We start from the raw sequence: 19,815 nt of genomic DNA on the forward strand, positions 1-19,815 counted from the left end.
TACATGCTAGCTTCTCTCTGGTGAAAACCCAGGGTATAAAGGACCTGGAGAATATCCCAGGGCACTGGGGACATATTCAAAAATGGTATACAAGAAAAGTTTACAGAAACATAATTTTGAGGAATCTGCATTAATTAAATGAAGTTTCCAAAATAAGGCAAATCTTTGCTTCCTGTTTCTGCAATTAAAACTAAAAACACATACATTAAAAGGTAAGAAGTTACAATAATAATGTTTGATTCCTTTACTGTTATTCTCAGTTGTCCTTTCATTCAAAAACGCTCCATGACATCAGTTTGCTTTAATAGTTTGTATTTACTGTATTTGCTTTGAATCCAAGATTACCATACTAGACACTAGACCGTTATACAAAGTTGTGAATGATTCCCTATACAGGAAATTACTTAGTGAGTACAATGTATATTATTTGAGTAATGGATACCTTAAAAGCCCTGACTTGACCTATATACAATGTATGCATGTAACAAAATTGCACTTGTACCCAATGAATTTATGTAAATTTACAAATATTGATACACATATTTAACGTTAACCATATCAAATGTTATAGAACATCACAATTTAGTTTTAATACAGTTCTAAGAAGTTATTTCATTTTCATTTACTTCTTCAGGCTACTCTGATACTAAATCAAGTATTTTCTTCCAACTAGATGTTAAGAAATTCATGTTAAAGTGATATTTGTGCTTTTGAATAAATTTATTTTGAAGAATGTGTTTGTAAAATACATGTACCCTAGAACTTAAAGTATAATAAAAAATTATTTCTGGGAATACTGGTATAATTCTTTAATTAGACTTAAAACCAATGAATAAATTTTACATCATATATAAGTATATATACACACATAAATACATAAACACACACTACATATATATGTCATATATAATAGAACAATAACTAAAAGTGTTGCTTAGCAGATCTAATGATGTTAAAGTTGCCATTTAAAAAGCAGAATAAAAGAACTGTAGGAAATAAATATTCTGCTGTTAATCCTCTTTCTTACCTATGATAATATAAGGAGGGAAGAAGGTGATAGAATACAGAAATCATTAAAAGATCTTACCAAAACAGATCGTGCTTTTCTTTAAAAAAAGAAAAGTTGTAAGAAATTTATAGGAGAAAATATACTTTTGCCAGGTAATGTAATCAGAATAAAATAAGACACTGTAAATATTTAAATTTAAAACCGTCAGATAAGATAAAGTTTTTCTTCACCCCCATCACCCCCAGGGAATGCACTTTTTAAATAATTACTTCCAAGAGGGGGTTTTACTTGACATATTTTAAGTGTCTGAAGTGACTGTAGATAACCAGTCATCTCAACATGAGAGAGGTGATTTTCAGTCTTCCCATAGTCTTTCAAAAAGCCACTAGTCATTGGTTCTTTCATTCAACAGATACTTACTCAATGGCCATCATGTGGTAGACACCTTGTAACTGCTGAGTATATTGCAAAGAAAAATCAGTTTCTAGCTTCTCATAAAACTTAAAGTCTACATTCAGAAAGATGCCCCATATTGGCCAATATTTTTGTATCGTATCATATATCATACACTATCTTTCTTTTCTTTTTTTGACATGGAGTCTCATTCTGTGGCCAGGCTGGATGCAGTGGCGATCTTGGTTCACTGCGACGTCTGACTCCCCAGTTCAAGCGATTCTCATGCCTCAGCCTCCCGAGTAGCTGAGATTAGAGGTGCGTGCCACCACGCCCGCCTAATTTTTGTATTTTTAGTACAGATGGGTTTTCACCATGTTGGCCAGGATGGTCTCGATCTCCTGACTTCATGATCTGCCCACCTCAGCCTCCCAAAGTGCTAGGATTACAGGTATAAGCCACTGCACCCGGCCCAGACACTATTTTTCAAGTTATAAATACTATTTGTTGATAATAGCTATTAGAATTTCTGTCCTTTGTAGAAAGCATAAATCTACAAGTTTGTATAAAGAGGCCACAACAGAGTGAGAGGAAGAACTTCTCATACATGTCAGAAGATCTGGGTTTAGGATTTGATTTGCCCATTTGCTCATTAGTTAACATCAGCTGAGTGCTTTTGACTGCATAGTTATCTTTGATAAAAACAACAACAAAACAGAAAATTTCCTTTTTGCCTATCTCACAGAAGGTGTGTAATGTTCAGTTTTGATAATGTATAAAGTCGTTTGTAAACACAGAGCTTTCTGCATCTAACATATTTTCCTACACTCGGGCACAGATGGGGAAATATGAGGGGACCTCAAAAAGTTTGTGGAAAAATAATATTGAAAGGTAAAAATAAAATATATAAACTTTATTTCTCAATATATGCTCCATCAACCTCAAGACACTTTTATAAGCGATGATGCCTGGCATTCAGTCCATCCCTGAAGAACTGAGTGTCCTTGGAATTTAACTACATAAATACAGTCTTTTTAACGTTATTAACTGAAGGAAATGTCCTTTACAGACTGTTTTTAAAATTTTATTATTATTATGCTTTAAGTTTTAGGGTACATGTGCACAATGTGTAGGTTTGTTGCATATGTATACATGTGCCATGTTGGTGTGCCGAACCCATTAACTCGTCATTTAGCATTAGATGTATCTCCTAAGGCTATCCCTCCCCACTCCTCCCACCCCACAACAGTCCCCAGTGTGTGACGTTCCCTTTCCTGTGTCCGTGTATTCTCATTGTTCAATTCCCACCTATAAGTGAGAACATGCGGTGTTTGGTTTTTTGTCCTGGCAATAGTTTTCTGAGAATGATGGTTTCCAGTTTCATCCATGTCCCTACAAAGGACATGAACTCATCCTTTTTTATGGCTACATAGTATTCCATGGTGTATATGTGCCACATTTTCTTAATCCAGACTATCGTTTTTGGACATTTAGGTTGGTTCCGAGTCTTTGCTATTGTAAATAGTGCCACTATAAACATACATGTGCATGTGTCTTTATAGCAGCATGATAAGATTAGGAAACAAAAATGTCAGAAGGAGCCAAATCAGGACTGTAAAGTGGATGCCTAATGAGTTCCCATTGAAACTCTTGCAAAATTGCCCGTGTTTGAGGAGAGGAATGAGCAGGAGCATTGTTGTGATGGAAAAGAATGCTCTGGGGCAGCTCTCCTGGCTAGTGGTCTGCTAAAGTTTTGGCTAGTTTGTCAAAACAATCTCATAATAAGGCAACATCATCATTCTTTGGCCCTCTGGAAAGTCAACAAGCAAAATGCCTTGAGCATCCCAAAATACCAGTGCCATGACTTTTGTTCTCAACTGTTCTGCTTTTGCTTTGACTATACCACTTCCAGCCCTTGGTAGACAATGCTTTAATTGTGTTTTGGTCTCCAGGATGGTACTGGGAAAGATATATTTTATCTCCTGTAACAATTCTTCAGAGGCCAGAATGGTCCAGGATCTTGATGCCACTTGTGTAAGATTTCTATTGAAAGCTCTACTCTTGTTTGCAGCTTATCTGGGTGCAATGTTTTGGAATTCACCAAGTGGACAGTCTGCTCAATTATTATTTTTTAGTCAAGATTGTATAAGCTGAACCAGTCATGATGTCTGTGGTGCTGGCTGTTTCCTGCTGTTAACTTTCAGGCCTCTTCAATTAGGGCATGGACCAGATTATTATTTTTCTTGCAAATTGATGTGGATAGTCTCTTGCTGTGGGTTTCATCTACACTCTCATGTTCTGCCTGCTTAAACCTAGTTAACTAATTGTAAACTCTTGATTTTGCCAGGGGGGTTCATTGTCCCCATAAACTTTTCAGAAAGCATCGGTGATTTCACCATTCTTCTGCCCAAGCTTCACCATAAATTTGATGTTTGTTCTCATTTCAATTTTATCAGAATTTATGTTGCTTTGATAGGGACTCTTTTCAAACTAATGTCTTATCCTTCTTAGTGCCTCAAACTAGATCCTGTTCAGATATGTTAGAACAAGTTAATATGAGTTTATTTTGGTACAAATATTTTTTTAAATCCATAATTTTTTCATTAGAATTTTCCACAAACTTTATGAAGACCCCTTGTATAGTTCATCGTGTTCATTACGTAGAAGCAAGCTATCTTGCTAACAAAAAGCAGTTTATGGACTTAAGGCCAATTGCCAGGTGGAACTTGAGTGGTACCTAATAAAAAACAAAGCTTTAAGTAGATGCAATGAAGGCCCCAAAGAAAAATGTAGTGTTTTAGGTGATGGTCTGGGAAAATAGGTAAGAGATATCCTTGGAATGGTTTTCCTTAACTCATTAGCTAATAACTGTAAAAATAATAACAATAATAGTGATTCATAGTGATAATGTATCAAGGGGTTATACTATTCAGGCACTAGTTGAAAACCTTTATATATGTGATTACTTTCATCCCATAGTGACGGTGGTTTTATCACACATATCGTGCAGACAAAACAGCAGTCTGTGAAAATGTAAGCTACTTGACCACAGTAGCGTGCTTGCATGTGGGAAGTCAGATTAAGAGACTGTCTTGACAGTCAGCTTTCCGCCTCTCTCTCACCCCTATACCATAATGCACCGTAAGGGGATTCTCTCCTATGTTGTTGTGTTTTTATCTGACACAAAGGTCAAAACTAATAGCTGATTAATGTTCAAAAGCATTCATCTCTACTAAACTGGTTTGTATGTGCCGTATTTTCAACACTCTTTTCTTCTCATTAAGTCATTTAGTTTTTTACTGACTACCTAATGAAACCCCAACTGAGTCCAGGTAGAGTTAGCACCATCAGCCCCTCTACAAGCCAGAGAGTGAAGTCACAGGGTCCTAGTGACCCTGTGTTTTCCAGGACTAGCAGGCAGGACCAGCAGTTTAAATGTTGGCCTCCATGCTGATTCATGTTAACTCAAAAGACAGATTTTGTTTTTCTGGAAAATGCTGCTTCCCTTTATGCATAAAATTGTGACCAGAAGCTCAGCCCTCTGTATGTCAAACAGACACAAAATCCAAGAAAATCAGGAATGGCACTTTTCTTTTCAGGGAAAATACATACAAGGAAGTAGGTATAAAAATGATTTTACACAGACAATTTTTGAGTAATTTAAAAGGAATTAAAATAAGGACATTGTGATTTTCTCTAGGAACTAAAAGCTTCTCTCCAGCGTATAATAGGGCATGAATACTGTGGGCTTGCAAATGAGAATAACTTCTGTTAACAGAGGCACCATCTATTTCAGGTAAGTATTCTCTACTCTCATGAAACATAAAAGAAAACAAAACAAAAATAATTATTTTTACTTAGGCATAACCTGGCACTGACAAATGTATTAAAGCAAGCAAAAATTAGCATCTTCCATCACCAAAATCTTCAAATAATTTATTAATTTTTTATTCATTGTCTCATTTATATATTAGGCAGGAAGCCCTTTTTTTTTTTTTTTTTTTTGAGTTCTCTGTGCTTAACTCATGTTGATTTTCAATCTCCTTACCATGTCTACCATGCCTATCTATATTCAAAGATTCTGTAAAAGGAAAATGAATTTTAAAACATTTCTTCTCAGCAGCTTTGGTGACTGTGTGGCACCTTCTGGACATTGTCATATGAAGAGAGTTCTATCAGAGGTGACTGGGAAGTTTTTCACTTTTTTATTTTTTATTTATTTTTTTTGAGATGGAGTCTCGCTCTCTTGCCCAGGATGGAGCTCAGTGTCATTATCTTGGCTCACCCCAACCTCAGCCTCCTGGTTTCAAGCGATTCTCCTGCCTCAGCCTCCTGAGTAGCTAGGACTACAGGCACACACCACTCTACCCGGCTAATTGTTGTACTTTTTAGTAGAGACAGGGTTTCACTATGTTGGCCAGGCTGGTCTCGAACTCCTGACCTTGTGATTTGCCTGCCTCAGCCTCCCAATACTTTTCTAAAGAAAGGATAAACCCCAGCTGCCACTTTTCCCTCTTCCTTTTGCCTCCTCCTGCCTAGATCCTGAACATGATGTGTAGGAAGCGTCCATGAAAGAACCAAGAAAGCAGTGATGAGAGAACCAGGGGATCACAAAGCCTCGATGAAACCCTTGAAATACCATTGTGTTGTCTTAGAAAATTAACCACTGTTATTTAGGCTGCTATTTGAATTTTCGAATAAAATAATTAGATGGACATAAAGCAATTCAAATTTGGGAGAATAAGCCAGTTTTGATGAAAATAGATTTAAAGCTGTTTTATTCTAAATGTGAAGGGCTTTGCAGGCAAAGTCAAGGGTTTTATATTTTATTAATGGGTAACATGTTCAATATAGAATATATAGAAGATATTGATTTTGTATGTGAAACTGATGTCTTAGATACATTCCATTTGATTATCACAGTGAGCTCATGTTGTAAATAGAGAAATTATTACCATCTAAGTGCGACAGAAGGTGAATGTAAGTTCCAAAAGTTAAGTGACTTGCTGGAAGTCACCCAGATAGTACAGAGTCCCATCCTGACACAAACGTAAGCCTTACTCTTTCAGTATCAGGACTGGGCCACCTGCTAGCTCATCGTGATAATCAGTTGGGATGTGTTTAAAATTGATTTCAAATGTCAAATCCTCTTTAACATTTCCTCATTTTATACAGATCAGATTCCCCTCATTGCTACTCATACCCAAATAATGCACCTATCAGCAAGGAAACATCTCCAGTTTGAAGATGATGCCCCTCCCTACAAGGAGAGCCAACTAAATCACTTGGTAAAAGAAAAGACCAAAAAATAAATATACATTACAATAAATGAGTAACTTCATCCTAAGCCATACCTTGGTGCAGGTCATTCAGAAAACCACTGAACTTTTGTCTTGAGACCCTGTTTTACCTTAATGATTTCACAAAATATACTCTTAACCTATCAAAATATATACTAAGGTGTAACGATGAGATGATGAACAAGTATTCTTTTATCAGGCTGTGGTATTTGCTAAACTGACTTCTGGATGGTAATGCCAATGCCTGTTCTGACAGGACCCACGACAAACACATAGTTCCCCACGTTAGAGTCCCTTTTCAACATAGGCGCCTATTTGTTTTAGGGCACAGAATAACAATAGGTTCCATGCCTCCTGGATAAAGTTTGAAAAATAATATTGCAGATACATGCATTGGTATCTATTTTGAAAGATAGTCTTTAACCCAATTACATCAAGTAACTTTATAAACACACTCCCCAACAGGGAAGGATGAAGTGCCAGCAAACTTTGGGGCTTAGCTAAATCGGCCATTTCCAATGCCTGGGAACTGAGCTGCACCAGCCTCCCACTAGGAGAGCCACAAAGCCACGCAGCAAGAGAAGTGAGACCCGAACTGGAATCTAAGGGGCTTGCAGGGATAGAGCAAGAGATTTGCTGAGGACTCCATCAGCTTAAGTGAAAGGGATAATCGACTAAAAGTAAGGTAAGCCATTGAGCAGCTGGAATCACTGTAAAATTCATGTGCTTTTACAAGCACTGCTTTCCCTGAGGGCAGAGCGGTGTCGCAGAACACTTCCCAGTATTGCTGTTCTCTCTGGAACAACAGGAAACAAAGAAAAAGAGTGAAAAATTCATCTTTCAACACAGAATCCAAGTAAGACCATTTTAGCTGAAGGACTCAAAAATGCATAACATCCTCAACCAGCAGAGAGTAAGTGCTTGCTCAAAATGCGTCCTCCTGCAAAGATGGAATGATCTCTTGCATGCATAGATGCCACACCAGCTGTAGACACTACTGATCTGTGTTTTAAATTTCACTTCACAAAACTAATTTGGGATTTCAAAAGCAGAAAAACAACTTCTCATACTGTAACTTGCCGATCATGTATGGATCCCCTTCCAGTCTTTGCTTACGTGTGTATATGCACTTGTTATCAAACATCAGAATGTTTACCATTCTATAACCTTTATTTAATAAACAGTATTGCAGAATAACTTTCATACTGATACATAGTGTGCCCAGACATTACCTCAATGGTTGTGTAATATTATACTCGGTGCATTTGCTGTAATTATATTAAGTATGCACATTACTGGACATTTTGATTTATGATTGTGAGAACTGTTATAATGAATCTTCTTTTGCTTTTTAAATAGTTGGTAGTGTATAGTCTGTGTAGATTTTTAGAAGAAAGAGTACTGGTTTAAAACACCCTGAAATTGTCTGCAATAAAATCCTAGTGTGCTCTTCAGAAAAGCTCTTCCAACATATCACGACACTAACAATACATGGTGGCACGAGTTGTAGAATGGCCCTTCCTGAATAGACACTTAATAATAGATAACAGCCCAGCTTGATCCTTCCATCATCACCATTTTTACTCCTTTATGTGACTAATCAATGAGCCTCACTCTGATAATGATGGATTAAAAAAACTACACAACAAAAAAATACAGTATCATTGTGAAAGTTCAGGTGATAAAAAATATTTTGTCACCTCCATATTGTGAATGCCTCAGCAGGGTGTAAGATCTCATTTCTGGACACATTGATATCCACTGCTCTTGTTGAAGACAAAATTTTCATCCTTATGCAAAAAACAGCTCCCTGCCCATGGTGTATTAAACATCCTGATGCTTTCCTTCTGGGCTTCTTCAATCTGATTCACACATCTGGATGGATCCATTGTTGATCACATGTAGGTGATTGTACACTTAACATGCTCTCCTCTTCCAAAACGTCTTCATATAGTGAGCAGCACCTCTAAATGAGTGCCCGACCACAGCAGGGTAGTATTCTGGTGTGAGTCCACAGATCAGCCCTTCTTTCTTCCATTCTCCATAACACCAATCAATCCCTAACATCTCCAGATTTTTAAAAAAATCTAATAATTTTTCACTTTTTGCAAAATCTGCAGTTATGCTTTCCTTACTCTAAAAATATACTTCAAAATCCTCAGTCTGGGAGATTCAGTATCTGTTGATCCTACCCCCAAGCATCTCTCAGATCGACTGTCTCTTCCCATCTGTCATCGCCCTGGTTCAGCCCCTCTTTGTCGCCTGCACCATGTCCACTGTGGGGTTTGTTGTATCCTCCTCACAACCCTGCTCCCGCTATTGCGAATTTCAATTGTTTTATCTCCACGAGGCCGGCTGCCTCCTTGTCTCTGTACTGAGTTCCCATTTCTAGTTCTCATCTTCAGCACAGGCTCCATTTACTACCGTATCAACCACTTTCTACGGCTCATTATTTTTATAATACAGCTCATTTGTGAGTCTAACATATGCTAATCATGCACAGAGGGCTGTTGATAGCTCTCACATATATATATTAATCCACTAGGACAGGCATCACACATGTCCACATTGAGGCTGAAAATGAGTCACAGCAACGGGAGAGGTGGTGGAGCACAGCTTGGCCTCCTGCACTCTTTTCTCCACCACAATTCTCGTATCACACCAGGTTGAGATGCTATCATGAACTTCTGATAGCCCATGTTACATCCCCCAAGAATATTAACAGGAAATAAAACTTCACTACCCTGTTATGTCAACCATGCCTGGTCTGTTCAAGTAATAGCATATTTTAAATTGTTGCCTCTGCTCATCTGTGTTTACAGGGTCCAGCCTCTGTACCCAACCAACTTGTGTAATAGGCAAGCTTATCAAATTTTGCATCTCAAGGACCATGGGAAATAGGTTAAAATACAAACTTGTTGGTCACTTTCCAAACGAAAAGCACGATGCTCTTGACCATGAGTGGGAATGAATACCTACATGGGCAACCAGAGAGTTTAGCCAGGGTGGAATAAGGTCCAGTCAGTTTACTTCTCTACACTACAGTCTGAAAGATTATAATATGATGATTTAACTGTGGTGAAACTCAAGAGAAATCCTCACTGAGGAAGAAATGTTCAGTAGAGAGGAGGCAGCAGAGGCACGTTTTTAGCAAGAGGACCCCTGGTTGCAAGAGTCTTGGGTGTAAGAGAGGAGCGACACACCTGAAGAAATTACAGAGGCTCAAGGAGGCTGGGATGTAAACAGTGATGGTGGGCATACTACAGAGCAACGCCAGACATGGATCTGACTTCCAGCCTCAGTTACACACTTTGGTCTTTATTCGAACAGTGGCGGAAGTGGAGAGGGTGGCAAAGCAGGAAGATGTGTTTTACTTAGAGAAACAAGAGCGTTTCTTCGAATGTTCCTCAATATCTCTGTGAGTTAGGAGGTGAAGTCATTTCAGACTGTGTGGGATGTGTGTGGTATGCAGTCATGTATAGTTTTTTTTATGTGTGTGTGTGTGTGTGTGTGTCTGTTGTGTATACTTGGTGTGTGTGAAGTTTGAAGTTTATGTGTGGGGTGGTGTATCTGGTGTGTATCGTTAGTGGTGCGTGTTCAGTGTGTGTAGTGTCTGTTCTGTGCACAGTCTGTGGTGTATTCGGGCATGTATGTGTGTGTTAAGTGGAAAGTCTGATGATGGTACAAAAGGTTTAAAAAAAATGTGATCTTCAGTGAGGGCCAATGTGAAACACGGAAAAAGGCCATTTCAGTACTTCAAAGGCCCTGCTGTGTTTAGCAGAGGGGGGACTTTCTCTTTGATATATCTTCCTGTGCTCTTATAGGAAATGCTCCTTAGAATAATGGAGACAATTTGCTAAGCCTGCTTTGGAAAACTAAGAATTCTTATTCCAAGAACAGTTTATAAGAGGCTTTACGCAGATATCTGGGTGCTTTTGGAGTTTAATTGCATTTGCATGATTTAGAGTAATTTATCTGAGATGTGTAAGACTTGCTGAGTGTGATGACTAGAGATTATTTACAAAACTAATTCACAAATGAGTTGTTATGCTATTGTTTCATTCATTTATAAGGCAATGACACCGCATATCAAAGGCATGTAATGATTACATTATAGCTATAAACACATGGTTTAAAATACTCAGAAAATATGAAAGGTCCATTTATTTCTCCTTTTTAAAGAATGTCAAACATACCCTGTAACCTTCTGACATAATGTTGAACTAATTCCTAAAAGTAGATGAGAAAATGCATAACAGCAAATGATTATTGATGTCATTCCTCACATCTATATTACTTTTTATTATTTTTTATGTTAGGTTATTTTTGTAGTCACTTGCTCTATCTAGTTTAATCAATGTCAGGGTGTACTTTGCACACACAGGCCAATTCAACACCTTTCTGAAGATCTGTGGAGATTCTGAAGGTTATTTTCAATTCCTAGGGTCAGTTTGATATTCTCATTAAGTGCAAGACCCATAATTTTAATTAATTCACACAAACTAATTATTCAGCTTCTTCAGATACAATATAATTGCACTGTCTATTTAGCATGTTATTTTATAAAGTGAGATGAGAAGTTTTTTTAGAAAAAAAAACTAATCTTACTTTTGTTTTGTAGTCCTTTAGAGAAGACACTCAAAAGGTTTGGAAATTTGAAAGAAAGTAAATTCAAAATTTTTATAATTTTAATATTGTGAAAGATGAGAAAAATAAATATTAAAAGCATTTTCTCTCATCAAATTTCTAAAGTAAAATATAAATCCTATAACACAGACAAAGTATAAATCATAGGCTCACATCAACCAGCCACTCTCAGTTCGTATGAAATTCCCTAAAAGCACTCCCATTTAGCACAACTCCCTTGGGAAGGGGCATACTGCTACTGAAATTAGACCGTATTTGAGCATATCACCTTACACATTTTTTTAGATTTTACTCTAGGGATTGTAACATACACAATACATACAAAATAACCTATCACAGTCTATTGATATTAATGTTTTACTAGATCAATGAAGCATAGAAACCTCACCTCCATATAGGTCCCTTCGCTCTTACTTCATTTTAAATATAGCTGTCTGAGTATTTTCTCTGCAGATATTGAGCATAACTTCAGAGGGTCTTACATGTGCTTCAACTATGAAATGTGATTTAAGAAGCTCATTAGAAGCATGATAGTCGATTATATTTACCCCTATTTTTACATAGTGCTTTATTTTCACACCACACTAAGGAGTTTGGAAAACATGTTAAAAGGTGTGAGAAGCCTCAGAAGACAGAGGGTAATGGAAAGATGAAGTATCAGCAATGCTGAGGTCTGCAGTGATCACCTCTCAGAGATTCACTTATGTCCCATTCCTCCCTGCTCCCAGTAACTGCTTCATGTTTATAACACCCAGGTATTGCATCAGACCACAAAGAAACAATGGTAATCTCCTTTCCATCTAGTCGAGGATTCAGGAATTAGCAATTAACTTACCACATAGAAAAATATGAAGTTAGAACTGTTATCATGGCTGCTTAGAGCTGAAATTCTTCTGCGTGGGTGTGGAAGGGAAAAGACCTCCACACTGGAATGAATGGGTGTTTTGGTCAAAGGGTTCATACACAGTATTTCTCACAGCCTACATGATGCCCAGTCATTCAAACATTTCGGTATTCAAGAGAGATAAATTGTGTGCAGAAGTAGGAAGGATGAATGGCATGTGTTATCTTTTATCTGCTGTTTATTAATTTGAAACATTTTTTTCTTCCACATTAAATAAAATATCTTTGTTCAGACACAATAATATCTCAATACTTGTATCACATTTACATTTTTGAAAGTTTTCATAGCTCTCGATGATGTTAAATCAACATGGTATGTTAGGAAAAATGAGTCAGAAACATTTGACCAAGACTATAAAATTTAGGGGTGGCAAAGCAAAGACACAACAACCATAGAACCTGCAAGACACGCAAGCATTGTATACCATGGAGACAGTAGGTAAAGCATGGAGAGGGAGGCTCTGTCCATATACAGCCTTGCCAAAGGAAGAAATTCACATTAGATCTCACTTTGCTTATTTCAGCAGCAAGACTATCTCAAAAGAAATGCCTTCTTCTCAAAAGAAAACTTACATGTGGCCAACAAGCACATGAAAAAAAGCTCAATATCACTAATCATTAGAGAAATGCAAATAAAAAGCACAGTGAGATACTATCTCATACTAGTCAGAATGGCTACTGAAAAGTACAAAGATAATAGAAAGTAGCAAGGATGTGGAGAAAAGGGAACACTTATACACCATTGGTGGGAGTGTAAATTAGTTCAACCACTGTGGAAAGCGGTGTGGCATATCTTCAAAGAGCTAGAAGCTGAACTGCCATTCAACCCAGCAATACCATGACTGGCTGTAAGACCAGAGGAATATAAATGATTCCACCATAAAGACACATGCACGTAAATGTTCATTATAGCACCGTTCACAATAGCAAAGACACGGAATCAACCTAAATATCCATCAATGACAGATTGGATAAAGAAAACGTGGCACATGTACACCATGGAATACTATGCAGCCATAAAAAGGAATGAGATCATGTCCTTTGCAGCAACATGGATGGAGCTGGAGGCCATTACTCTTAGCAAACTAATGCAGGAACAGAAAACCAAATACATGTTTCACTTATAAGTGGAATCTAAGGCTGGACACCGTGGCTCACAGCTGTAATCCCAGCATTTCAGAAGGCCAAGGTGGGCAGATCACCTGAGGTCAGGAGTTCGAGACCAGCCTGACCAATACGGTGAAACCCAATCTCTACTAAAAATATAAAAATTAGCCAGATGTGGTTGTGGGCACCTGTAGTCCCAGCCACTTGGGAAGCTTATACAGGAGAATTGCTTGAACCTGGGAGGCAGAGGCTGCAGTGAGCCAAGATTGTGCCACTGCACTCCAGCCTGGGCAACAAAGCAAGACTCAGCCTCAAAAAAAAAAAAAAAAAGTAGAATCTAAATGATGAGAATTTATAGAGGGGAACACATAGAGGGGAACAAAACACACTAGGGCCTAGGGGAGGGTGGAGAGTGGGAAGAAGAGGAGCGGAAAAGATCACTATTAGGTACTGGGTATAATACCTGGGTGATCAAATAATATATGCAACGAACCCCCATGACACTTACTTACCTGTGTAACAAACCTTCACTTGTAACCCTAAACCTAAAACTTAGAAAACAAAATAAAAATTATTCAGCATATAAAAAAGAAATGCATTGCTATGAAATTATTATAGTATATTGAAATCCGTATCATTTCTAGCTAGTAAAGAAATATGTAGAATGTGTGTCAATTTCCAGGAATTAAAATAGTTATCAATACCCCCCTTTTAAAAATCAAAATATATTATCTTTACACAGGCTTCCTACGTGCATTTAGTCAGAAGACACGGTGAACATATACACTATCTATAAGCATGTGTAGAATGCATAGATAGGATTGCAATATGATTAGATACCCTAATTTATTGGCAAAGTTTAGCACTGATGTACACTCATATAGCTATTTTTACACACATGATCATACCTACTTTTTTAAAAACAATTTAAACTCCAAAATAAGCTAATTACATTTAACAAATATATGTGTGTGTGTATATATACACACACATATATATACATATATATACATATATATACATATATACATATATACATATATATACATATATGTACATATATACGCACATATATACATATATGTACATATATACACACATATATACATATATGTATATATACACACATATATACATATATGTATATATATACACACATATATACATATATGTATATATACACACATATATATACATATATATGTGTGTATATATATACATATATATAAATAAAACTCTATGTTTCCAGTTTTATTATCAATGTTACTTATTGAAAATGATGAAATTGAAAGGGCTCACGGTCGTTCTATTTATGAGCAACAGATGTATTAAAGTTGTTGGCCAGGCACAGTGGCTCACGCCTGTAATCCCAACACTTTGGAAGGCCGAGGTGAGTGGATCACCTGAGGTCAAGAGTTTGAGACCAGCCTGGCCAACCTGATGAAACCCCGTTTCTACTAACCAAAAAATGAGCCAGGCGTGGTGGCAGATAACTGTAAACCCAGCTACTCAGGAGGCTGAGGCAGGATAATTGCTTGAACCAGGGTGGTGGAGGTTGCAGTTAGCTGAGATCGCGCCAGGCAAGGCGGTAAGAGTGAAACCCCATCTCAAAAAAATAAAAAAACGAAAAGCTTTCATCACACGTGGCAAAAACAGTAACAGTGATTGGCGTAAATAATTTGGAAGCCCAGAGGAAGAGCCCATAATTTGACCTGCAAGGTAAGTTTTGTGGGGAAATGGAGATAGGGAGGTAGAATTTAGAGAATGATTCAGATAAATTTCTATACAATAAACTACAAATGAATATAGTCCCACGATAGCCATAGAGCTAATATACAAACACAACATTCTTATGGTCCCTTATTGGTCCCTTAGACAGTGACCAACCTGGAACTGGTCTTTAATTTCTAATCTACTAAATGTACATTTTTTAAACCTAGGGAATAATAAGAGGAAAAGCTTAACAACCCTGAAAAAACGTAGTTGGCTAAATTTTCAGTCACTTTCCTCTAGTGCCCCAGGAAGAGACTGCGAAGAATCCGGTTAATAGCTGGCTGAGTCCCTAGAGAGGGAGGAATCCACCATGGGGGTAGCAGACCTCATCATTGTCACTATGTGTGACACACACTCTGCTTTTGAGAAGTGCGTTTAGTGTGAAGATGCCTGACGGGACCCCTGTGACATTTAATTCTCCTCTGAAAATGTTAGCAATGCAGGGACCCGAAGAGCTCCCAAAGGCCTTACATGTCAAAATGAAAAAAAAAAAAAAAAAAAAGAATCATGCGTAGGTCACACCAGGAGGAAATACATGTTATGGGAGGGAGAGAAGAATGTTGGAATTAACTTTCGATGTGGACTGTGTGTTTTAAACATACAGATGCCATTTAAACATCAACACATGTAAATTCACTTTAGAGAGGGAAACCAGGAGCTCTGAAATTTTCAGACATTTACTCTAAGGTCATATGACTTACAAAAAGCAGAACTAGGCCGGGCACAGTGGCTCACACCTGTAATCCCAGCGTTTTGGGAGGCCAAGGCTGGCAGATCACAAGGTCAGGAGTTCGAGACCAGCCTGACCAACATGGTGAAACCTCGTCTCTACTAAAAATACAAAAATTAGCCAGGCGTGGTGGTGCACACCTGTAATCCCAGCTACTTGGGAGGCTGAGGCAGGAGAGTCACTTGAACCTGGGAGGCAGAGGTTGCAGCGAGCCAACACTGTGCCACTGCACTCCAGCCTGGGTGACAAAGTGAGACTCCGTCTCAAAAAAAAAAAAATAATAGTAATAATAATTCCAGTTAAACTTGCTTTCTTTCTGTGTCCTGGAGTTGGGGGAGTCAACACTGATACCACCATGTATCCGACATGCAGAGATTGTCAACATATCCAAGGTCTAAAGGCTTAAAAGCGTTTCATTCTTTGGTTCCCTCATTATTTTCAAGACTGCAGTCATGGTAATAGTTAAGTCACAACATAATGCAACATGGAATACTACAGCACAAAATCTTAGTTACAATCGACAAAGTACATAGGATTACAGAAGAAGAAAATACATTCACTAGGCCAACAGCCAGTGCCTCCACCTGCCATAGAACATTTCCGACATATTTCTGTCAGGGCCAGAGTTCACAGGCAAACTAATAGAAATAAGTGTTCTATTTCAGGAAGCAGTATGAGGTGTTTTAAAATATAAGCCAATTTCAATTGCATCAGTTCTTTGAATACCTTTCTAAGAGGTCTGGACTTTGCTAATGCCTTGGGATTTCTCCCGAAATACTAAAGATGATTCTAAACTCCAGTCCACAATCACTTTTACTTATGCTACTGGTTGTATTACATTTTCACACACACAAAAAAGAGAAATGTAATGTACTATTACATTACCATTTGTGAGTTAAGTGTTAGGTCAAAATGCCTTTAAAGTTTTTGTGTGTTCTTACATACAGATATACATCCTGTTTTCTCATTTACACATCTGATGCATGTCTTCTAATGATTTATCCTCAGAAAAGATTCAGTATTTATGAATAAAGACCACAGGAAAAGGGCAAAGGATTTTGTAAGAGGAGGGAGCTGGGACAAGCTGGGTGTTAGAAAACGCTTCCTGTTGGAGTCAAGAACATAACTGGGCCCCTAAAAACACAGAGGTTATACCACAGGAAAGGTGGGGTTGACATTCTACATGGTGGGAGGAGGTTTCACCTTCCCACATGGCTAATAATACTGACAGCCCCAGCCTGAGAAAAGAGGTTCTTCTTCTAACCATGACTGCGTTGGCTTCCCACTGCCCCGATCATTGGAATGGGTATCTTGAGGGAGGGAAGAGGACAGGGCTTCTTACACCATCGCAAGACCGCCACTCATTCTCTCTCCTCATCCACACCTGCCGTAGACAGATGACACTTTCTGCCCAACTTCCACACCTGCCAGAGGTGGCACTTTCTGTTCAAAGGAGAGCCCAGCTCCGGCTTGAAGAGCAGAGTGAGGTAGGGTTTATGAAAACAAAGACAGTATGCGAGGAGACCCTTTTGCCCTAAGGTCCACAGCGTCATCTAGCTGCTGATGCTGCACTGTGAGCCCCAGGTGGCAGGGACCGGCCTGCCTCATTCACTAATGTGTCCCCAAGCAAGGGATCAGTGACCCATGTTCAGCAAATATTTGAAAAATAAATGAGCGAATGAAAAAAAAATATTCCAACGCCTGACTCAAGATAAAGGATAAAAAGTGAACCAATAAATTAGAAAATTAGATTTCTAGAAATTAACTAAAAATCACACAGTGCTTAAGGAGAACCAATCTTCCATCCAGAACTTTGCCAGATATTCTGAATAAAGTAAACTTGGTTTCCAAAGATAAAATGATTTTATTATAGAATCAAGGTTTACATCAGCATAAATATGATTATAAAATAGCCGTTGAAGTCCTATTTGTAGGTATAGACTGAGCTGTGCAAAAAAGAAACTGAATGAAACCAACTAGTTATTTTATTTCAAAACATATTTTGCATAAAATAATTCAAACTTTTTTCTTTATTCTTCAGAAGTGTTTTCAAAAATTTGTTTCATATTATATTCTGTCTTCTTAGTAAAATTTTAAAAACGGGTTTTATAAAGCTAAAGATGCACTCAAATGTACAAAATGAAACATAACCTTCTCTTAACTCCTAAATAAAGAATGGGAAATTTTGTGAATGTCATCTTTTATTCTTTTTTCTTTCCTTTAAATATTCAGGCATTATTGAAATTTGAAAATATCCCACTGAGAAATATATGAATCCTTGAGTAGAAAATAAAATGGCTTATTAAAAGCCAAGCACTCATTACTGTTAACCCTCTTAACCATTCAAAAACCTTAAACAACCCAAATAATACCTTTAAATTATGTAGATTAGTTAGATTTCAAGACAGCAGGACCACATACTCTAAAATTTTATGATTTTCTAATGGTCTTCCATTTGTAGTGATTTTTCATCCTCAAATCTTAATTTGTTGTCATCTGTAAGATATCTCGAGGAATGCTGCAGAGAAAATAATCTACATATTTTATTCCACGCGGTTTCTTAGGTTATGGTCTTATACTCTGGGCTGCCACAGACCTCTGTTAATTCTTGGACTTACCAAGACAATTTCTTCATATGTTAGGTTGATGTGAAAGTAACTGTAGTTTTCGCCATTACTTTCAATGCTGAAAACCTCAACGATTTTTGCACCAACCTATACAAATAGAACTATTATTCCATAATAGATTTCTGGTAAAATAATTATATATAATTAATTACTTTCCACTAATATTCCATCGACTCGTAAGACTTGGTGTAGACGTCAGAGACACCCGTGACAGAAGGTGAACGAGAACGGGGTACACTGTGTCAAGATGAAGGACTCAAATGCAAACTAAGGGGGGGCTTCCTTTATGTGTTTCAAAATAATGGGATTTTCAGAATGACAGTTAAATAGTAAAGTGGTCCAATGCCCCTAAAACCCTTTTCAAATCCAGAAGTAAATCTATATCGTGCTTCCCTCAAAGTCAGCACTCGGTAAACGCAAAATAATTGGTAGCTGCTTCTATTAGTGATGTTTTGTTGTTATACTCCAAATCTTGGGGTGGGAGAATCTTCAAAGGAATAGAAAAGCCTGGTACTGAATGAAAATATGCCACATGTCAGATTCATACGAAAACTCAAGCGTAAATACAATCGACTCTTATTGAGCATGCCAATACACTGTTGGGGCAAAAAACTACACTTGTAAATTGCACTGAAAACATACGAGCCCTGTGGAATTGATCAGCTACTAGTGTTTATCACAAGCAAGAGGTTTCCAACTGGCCAAGCACATCATCATCATCTAATGTGGAATAGTAATCCCCAAATCCCTTGTAAAGTTTTACAGTTTGTAAAGCAGCTCAATGGGTTGTATTTTATTTACATAACAATCTGGTAAGGTAGGCAGGCAATTTTTTTCTTTTTTACTATATATGATTTTAAAAGAAAGCTGAAAGGACTGGTGTGATTTGTGTAAATTTCCTGCTTGCTAATGTGGGGTGCTGTGAAATTAGACTCCCACCTCTGTGTTATAAGCTATGGCTCTTTCATTCTACCCTGCTGTAAAACTCAAATGGTTACAAAAGCAGTTAGTATATCTCTGTTGTCATATAATGTAACAGATATCTATATGCTGCCCGTATAAGGCATGTACATGCACAATCACTATGCCTGCTAAGGTAAGTGACTTTTCTTCGCTGTTTCTTCATTTTCCAGAGATAGATTTAAAGTGTCCAAGTTAAGTGTCAGTATTCAAGAGAGAGAGAAGACAGAGCGGAGAGAGAGAGAAACAGAGAGAGACAGACTATTTTATTTACTGACAAGCAGAAAGTTTGGATCAATAGTTCTTTATAGACTTCGAGGTGAGGTAACATTAAAGAGAAGCGATAGCTCAGCTGAGTACGTCTGT

At 37.6% G+C, this 19,815-nt stretch overlaps 1 protein-coding gene across 2 annotated transcripts in view; it reads right to left on the bottom strand.

The window, feature by feature from the left end:
* The window catches only part of CSMD1 (CUB and Sushi multiple domains 1), a 2,070,470-nt gene that overhangs the window by 1,379,923 nt on the left and 670,732 nt on the right, over positions 1-19,815 (bottom strand). The gene's annotated exons all lie outside the window — the stretch shown is intronic.

This window comes from Pan paniscus, chromosome 7 (genome assembly GCF_029289425.2).
Source record: "Pan paniscus chromosome 7, NHGRI_mPanPan1-v2.0_pri, whole genome shotgun sequence".
Classification (NCBI taxonomy): domain Eukaryota; kingdom Metazoa; phylum Chordata; class Mammalia; order Primates; family Hominidae; genus Pan; species Pan paniscus.